The sequence below is a fragment of the Pyrus communis genome, chromosome 6, assembly GCF_041283825.1.
Source record: "Pyrus communis isolate YQ-2024b chromosome 6, ASM4128382v1, whole genome shotgun sequence".
In the NCBI taxonomy this organism is placed as follows: domain Eukaryota; kingdom Viridiplantae; phylum Streptophyta; class Magnoliopsida; order Rosales; family Rosaceae; genus Pyrus; species Pyrus communis.
The window spans coordinates 17,205,232-17,213,460 of NC_142570.1; positions in this window are offsets into that span (position 1 = coordinate 17,205,232).

Below are 8,229 nucleotides of genomic sequence, written 5' to 3' on the forward strand. Positions count from 1 at the left end.
TTGGTGAATTTGGACGAATTTTGGGAAATAAATTGAATCAAAACACTTATAAACACAAACTAACACTAAACTAGACTCAAGAATGCAAAACTAAACTTTAAAACACTAAAACAAACCAAAAGACTCAAACATCACCCACAACACTCAAAACTGCCTTAAAATCACTTTCTGGGCAGTTTTGAGCACTTTGGTGAATTTGGACGAATTTTGGGAAATAAATTGAATCAAAATACTTTAAAACATAAACTAAACAAATTTTAAGCACTAAAGAACAAGAAAGTAAATGGGGGTTTTAAATTGACGAAAATTGAAATAACGAAACAAGTTAATAAACTAGACAGAATGTAAAGATGAATTTGATGGAATTGAATGGATGGGAACCTAGCTAAGGGGTTCATCTCCACACATGTTACACTTGCATAATAAAATGATTTCCAATTGCATTTCAATAAACCATGAATTCTCAACACCCCAAGTTAACCGTGATGCACTAATTAACCTTCAAATCTTCCTAACGTTATTGAATTGGATGGGTTAGCGCATACGACAATTCAAAACATTCCCCACAAGTCCCCTACATGAATGCATAATAGAGATACAAGCAAGAATCATTACGCTCTATGAAAATTATAAGTGTTGACGAGGCATTCGTTACTATGGAATACGCATGAAACTTATGCCAAGAATTCGTTTAACGCGATTGTTTATAAGCAACCTCCACTACTTGTGAATATAAGTTCGTAACTATTAGGTGAAACTCACTTATATTCTAGCGTCATATTCATGCATGAAAATTAAGCGTGCACTCTCAATAAACATACATAAAGAAGTTTTCAATCAAACAGTTAAACAAATTGAATCCACAACTTATGAAACGCAATTAGAAGTAATCAAATTAAAATGCAAGCATAAACATATATTTCGAATCACCCCCTAACCAAGGGGGGTTTAGTTCCTCATAACTTTGAAATCAAAGAAACACCTAAACATTCCAACAACTCAAACTTGAATTGTATGAACGTTTAGGCACTCTTCTCTTCCATTCCTCATACGTACAAAACAAAGAGAATTGAATTTAAACATTGAAATCAAAGAAACACCTAAACATTCCAACAACTCAAACTTGAATTGTATGAACGTTTAGGCATTCTTCTCTTCCTCGTTGTTGTAGCATAAGGTTTAAGGATAGTTTGATGGTGTGAATGGTTTGGGGAGTGGTGTTTGGATTAATAGGGAAAGGCACGGCAAGGGTGGTTTGATGGTCTACATTCTGAATATGGAAGAATGTATATGAATTGAGGTGTGTATGGATGATTTTCTGAATATGGAAGAGTGTATTGTGTTGTGAATGGAATGCCTGAATTGTGGCTGCAATGGATGCTTATTTATAGGTGAAATGGGGGGAACATGACAGCTAGGAACTTGGTGGAAATCTGGAATGGTGATGGGAGATGCATGTGGCTGATTTATGCATGTGATTAAAGGGTGGAAATGCATGTGCAATGAATATGTGGCTGCATGTGCAAGGGGACAATCTGGAAATGAAGGTGAATGTGCTGATTTGTGGTGCAATGATGAAAGGCAAAGTGCATGTGCAGAAATGATAAAGGGGGAAATGCATGTGTGATGCGGGATTTATACGCACACAAATTAAACCCTCTTTTCGTCAAATTGTAGTATATGTATAAGTAGGGATCGTTCTGGACCGGGGATTAGGAGGGATTGTTAATCACTTGGATTTGACTCAAAAACGTAAAAACACAAAATAAAATACTATACTAGACTCAAATATTGCAAAACTAAACTTTAAAACATTAAAACAAACCAAAAGACTCAAACAGTACCCAAAGCACTCGAAACTGCCTTAAAAACACTTTCTGGGCAGTTTTGAGCACCTTGAGTACTTTGGACGAATTTGGGAAACAAAATGAATCAAAACACGTATAGACATAAACTAAATGTATTTCTAACTAATCTAACACTTTAAAATAAATGGGGGATTGGTTTTGGATGAAATTAAACTAAAATAGAAACTTGGAAACAAAACAGATTGTACAAACGAAATTGATGGAATAGAATGATGAAAAACTAGTTAGAGGGTTCCTTATCCACACATGAACATAAGCATATAATTTGACTCCCAGTTATGACTTCAACAAACGATGAATGACAATGCTCCAAGTTAATTAGGTACGCTTAAATTAACCTTCAGATTTCCCTAGATTCATTGGATTGAATAGGATACGCATTACAACCAAATTATTCCTAATCAAAGTCCCTAACATGGAATACGCATGATAGAGACATTCAACAAAGATCATTAAGTTCAACGGAAATCATAAACATCGACTAGGCATTCATAACTATGGAATACGCATGTTAATCCAGCCTAGGGTTTACTAAACACAATCGTGACTAGCGATCTTTACTACTCATGAATATAAGTTCATAACGATTAGGTGAAATTCCCTTATATCCTAGCATCAAGTTTAGGCATGCAAATTAAGTGTCGACCCTCAACCCACATACATAAACAAGTTCTTAATCAAAACAGAAAAGTAACCCACATCTAAAGTTCGTGAATTCATAACTGGAGTAAATCAAATCATAACCAACATATGTAAATAGCTTCAAATTCACCTCTAACTAAAAGAAGAAATTAGTTCCACATGTTTAACATAATTGAATAACAAGTTAAATTAAACATGAAAACAGAAACAAGAAAAGAAAGAACAAATGGATGGAATTGAATGGATGGAAAGTTAGCTACGGGGTTCATCTCCACATATGTTATACTTGCATAATAAAACGATTTCCAATTGCATTTCAATAAACCATGAAACTCAACGCCCCGGGTCAATTAGGTCCGCTTAAATTAACCGTCAAGTTTTCCTTAAGTTAATGAATTGGATGGGTTAGCGCAACTCAATTCACAACATTCTCCAAAAGTCCTTTACGTGAAAAGCACAATAAAGATACAATCAAAGATCATTAAGCATCATGAAAACTATAAGTGTTGACGAAGCATTCGTTACTATGGAATACGCATGAAACTTATGCTAAGAATTGATGCGAGATTTATACGCACACAAATTAAACCCTCTTTTTGACAATTGTAGTATAAGTATAAGTAGGGATCGTTCTGGACCGGGGATTAGGAGGGATTGCAAATCTCTTGGAAACTGACTCAAAAACGTAAAAACACAATATAAAACACTAAACTAAAATCAAAGAATGTAAAACTAAACTTTAAAACACTAAGACAAACCAAAGACTCAAAATGCTTTTAAAAACACAAACTAAAATGATTTCTAACTAAATTGACATTAAAGTAAAGGGGGATTTAAGTTTATACGAAAATTGAAATAACGAAACAAGTTAAATAAACTAGACAGAATGTAAATATGAAATTGATGAAATGGAATGAATGGATGATAGAATAGCTAAGGGTTCTTTCTCTACACATGATATTTATGCATATGAAATTGATTTCCAGTTGCTTTTCGATAAACCATGAACCTCAACACCCTAGATTAACCGTGACATCACTAATTAACCCTCAGATTTTCCTTAAGTTATTGGATTGGATGACATCATACGACAACCCAAAGCATTCTTCAAAAGTCCCCTACATGACATCATAATAGAGATACAATCAAAGATCATTACGTTCTATGAAAATCATAAGTATTGACAAAGCACTTGTAACTATGACATCATGATACTCATGCTAGGAATTTACTTAACATGATTGTGAAAACAACCTTAACTACTTGTGAATATAAGTTTGTAACGATTATGTGAAACTCCCTTATATTCTAGCCCCAAATTCATGCATGCAAACTAAGTGTGCACCCTTAATCAACAAACAAGAATAAGTTATCCATCAAACGGTTAAGTAAATTGCATTCACAATTTATGAAATCACAACTGGAATTAATCAATTCATATTGCAAATATAATCATGGTTTCAAAGTCTCCCCTAGCTAAAACAAGTTTAGCTCCTCATGTTTACAACAAAACAAAGAGAATATAAATTAAACATTGAAAACAAAGATTGAATACACCTAGAAACGCTCCAACAATCCAAGCTTGAATAGCCAAAACGTCCAAGGCTTCTCCTCTCTTCTTTCTCCTTCTTTGTTGCGGCACAATAGCATAAGGTCTAGGGATAATTGGTTTGGGGGATGGAAGTGTGGAATGGAAAAATGGTGTTTGGATTATAAGGGGAGAGATGGGAAGCTCACGGCTAGGGAAGGGAGAATGTGTTTGTAATGTGTTGTGTATGAAAATGAGATGTTCATGAATGAATGAATGCAAGGGTATTTATAGGAGTAGTGGAGGGAACATATGGCTATGTCATTTGTAGGTGAAGTAGGTGGATGTTGTAGGTGAAGTAGGTGGATGTTGTAGGTGAAGTGGATGTTGTAGGTGAAGTAGGTGGATGTTGTAGGTGAAGTAGGTGGATGTTGTAGGTGAAGTGGATGGATGTTGTAGGTGAAGTGGATGTTGTAGGTGAAGTAGGTGGATGTTGTAGGTGAAGTAGGTGGATGATATGTTAAGTGATAAGTGATAAGTGATATGATATGTGGTTATGATATGATAAGTGGTTAAGTGGTGATGATAAGTGATAAGTGATTAAGTGATATGATATGTGGTGATGATAAGTGATAAGTGCATGTGGGTTAACTAATGAAGGAAATGCATGTGCAATGACAATGTGTTAGAATGGATGTGTGTTATGCATGGCATGATTGGGATTAGGAAAGGTTTAAATGTCCTAAAACTAAAGAGAACAAGGTTCCAACACTTTGGCTCCAATTAGGTCTTCAATTTCGTCCAACACTTTGGCTTCAAGCATAAGCTATCCGTCCTTAGCCCAAAAGTGCTCCAAAAGTCTCCAAAATGCATCTTTTTGCTCCTTTAGCCCTTTCGACCTACAAACACACGAAAATAGCTTAAAGTACTAAAATAACTAAAGAAACATAACGTAAATGCACGAGAACAAGTCATTTAAGTCGCATGAAAATGCTCCTATCAAATACCCCCACACTTATCTTTGCTAGTCCTCGAGCAAAACAAAACAAAAGAAACCAGAAACAAAACAAAACGAACAAGTAAAACACAACCTAAACCTTCCAACAAACGTCTCAGGGATTTCCAAAGCACATGACAAGTTAAAAATCATTATTCCCACAGATTTTAGCCATTTTTACACTTAAGTACATTCTTACTCATAGTCACCACATACTAGTTCACAATTAAGCATTTAAAACCATGTTTTGAATGTAGTAACATGCCTTAGAGAATTCCCTCAATTCCTTACTAGAATGCACTCTATTTTCACATAGATTTTCTGACTACACACCCTACACTAGTTATATGTGAGAAGATTGATGTAAACATGTAGACGAACACTCACATATGTTATAACAAGGAAAGCATTTTCTGAATTTACGATAACGACATGAATATGATCTCATGAATGGAATGCTACTACTTAGAATGAGAACCAGTGATTCCATAAGCTCATATCAATTCCAAACTCCACATTATTAAACACATAACGATCAAGATAGAAGTCAAAGGGGTGTAACGGGGCTAAAGGTGTTTGGCTAAAGAAGGTATATGGAAAACAAAGGTTCTCAAAGAAATAGCGAGCAAAGCATTTGAATTAACGTAGAAATCACTTTTGAATGAAAACTCAACTTTTGATCAAGGGGGAACAAGTTCTTTTTCCTTTCTTTCTTTTCTTTTCTGTTTTTCTTTTACATATATTTTTCACAATTTTTTTTTTTTTTTTTTTTTTTTTTTTTTTTTTCAAAACATACATAAACGCTTAAGAACAAAACATTCTCTCCCCCACACTCATTTTCTTTCATAATGTACTCAAAAGGAATTCATTTAAGTCATGCTCACTATCTTTTAAGAACAAGGGTACGGATGGTCCTAATCTAGGCTAGGTAAGGGTTGATGTGGTTAGCAAAGAAAATAGGTTAAACGAGGCTCAACGGGGTTAAGACTTACAATATATACGAAATATGGGAAGTAAGGCTATTTGGCTATGGTGGCAACTACACAACTTCATCTTGATATATGTTATGCAATCAATATCATGCTTTGAATGAAACGGATATAAGTTCTAGCATTTAGTTCTATCATGATACAATTGCATTCTAAGTAGCAACCAAGCAAGGAATAATGAGATCATGCAACAACTTTAGAAAACAAAGAATCACAGAAAATAACTCTCCAAAGAAAGTAATGGCTCGAGTCTCACAGGGTTGTAGCGTTTGTTTGAGTTCCTTCCTTCAAGCATGTTACAAAAACGAATTTTTCTTTTATGATTGCATGTGAAGTCATACATTATAACCATAACCAAACATATACCAAGAGTAAATCAAACTTTCATCCATGTTTATAATTCTCTTTAACAGTCATGCAATTACAAACCAAATCCTCATCATTGTGTTGGAAGGTACCCTAAGACACAAACACACAAAAACGACTCAAAACACTCTTTTTAGGTTTTTCAAAACATGTTTTTCAAATTTTTATGTGATTTTCGGATTTATAAAAACAAAACAAACTAAAACACTCTAAAACATCTTAAAAACACCTTAAAACAGTAAGGAACAACCTTTAAAGTTATGGGCGATAAAATCCCACGAATTTGCATTAACAACATTAGTTACCCCCACACTTAAATCAAACATTGTCCTCAATGTTTTAAGCTTAAAATCATACAAAGCATAAGTAAACACACAAAAAGCATTTAAACATACTAAACATGGCAGAATGTAAATAACAAAGAGAAAAGTTTAGAGACGCAAATCTGGTTGTGGAATGTAAATTCCATCTTCTCCTTATTGATTTCATTGAGGCTTGATGTTGTTGATTCCACAGGGGCTCCTCCCATCGTTGATTTTCCTTTGTGCTACTCTTGAACTGGGCAGCAGGATTCTTTTGGTCTCCCCCGAAGGTCTGAGCTTACTCCTTTGGTCTGTTTCTTTGTTCAATCTTTCCAATTCGTATTGAAAAGGGTTGGAGGATAACTCAGCCTATGTTTGTCTCCACATGCTTCAATGTATCATTTTCACTTGCCTTACTCGCTCCTCTTTGCAGAAGTGGTCCCTTCTCTGGAAGTGTATCAACCGTTGAAGATGACTACTCGAGAGCAACGCTAGGTAAGCAATCAGGAATAGATTCCAGGCAGTTGGCTCCAGAACGGAAGACTGACTCCAAGTGCCGGCTGATTGCTTCTTTTACTTTGCCATGCGAGTAAGAACAAGGACAAAGAAAAAGACAGGGAAAGAGCATGATATGAGATACTTTTGCTTTTGACCTTGATGATATGAGATACCTTTGCTTTTGAAGAAGCGGTGAATGAATCAGCACATGTATTTGTTGTGCTGCTTCCTCCTGGGTCATATGTACTCCAGGCATCTGGTATCATCTTTGGGGAAGAAGAAAGAATTGAGTATTTCGAAAGGCTTTGCTGGGAGTGCGCCCTCAGAGGTGAGAGAGAGTTGGGCATTTTCTTCAGGTTTGCCCTGCCATAAAAGATGAAGGTCGACATATATAGAGATAATATCAAGTGGTGGTACTTTTTACCTTTGTCGACAAACGTTTTGATCCCGCAAATCCGGCTTTTTGAAATAATGGCGCCTCTTCGATCTCTGAACACGCCTCTTCGATTTCTGAGCAGGCGCCCCTTCGATTTCTGAACGACGCCCCTTCGCTTTCTGAACGACGCCCCTTCGCTTTCTGAACGACACGTGGTAGTGCAGATGCGGCTCCTTTTGACAAAGCTGCACGCGTCTTCTGAAAAGCTGAGAAAGCGTCGCCGAACTTTGCGCTTGTCGGCTAAAGATGTGTAGTTGCGATGATGGCCTCCACGTGTTGTCTGAAAAGAAGAAATCTTTTGACAAAGTTGAACGCGCCTTCTGAAAAGCCGAGAAAGCGTCGCCTAAATTACGCCGGAAATTCTGGCTTTTTGAATTGGTGGACGCGTCGCCTTGGCTTTTTTATTGAGCTATCGATCACCACAACAAACACACTCTGAAGATTTCCCATTCTTGAAAATTGACTCCGGCCCTTTGAAATTTAACTCCATCCCTTCTCTTTGAACACTTTTGAAAAATGGCAAACTCATCGAACCTTAGCTTGGAATTGAGCCTTAGCAGTGATACGGGCGCGCCGCGTCAAGGTAACGTATGGCGCCCTTCT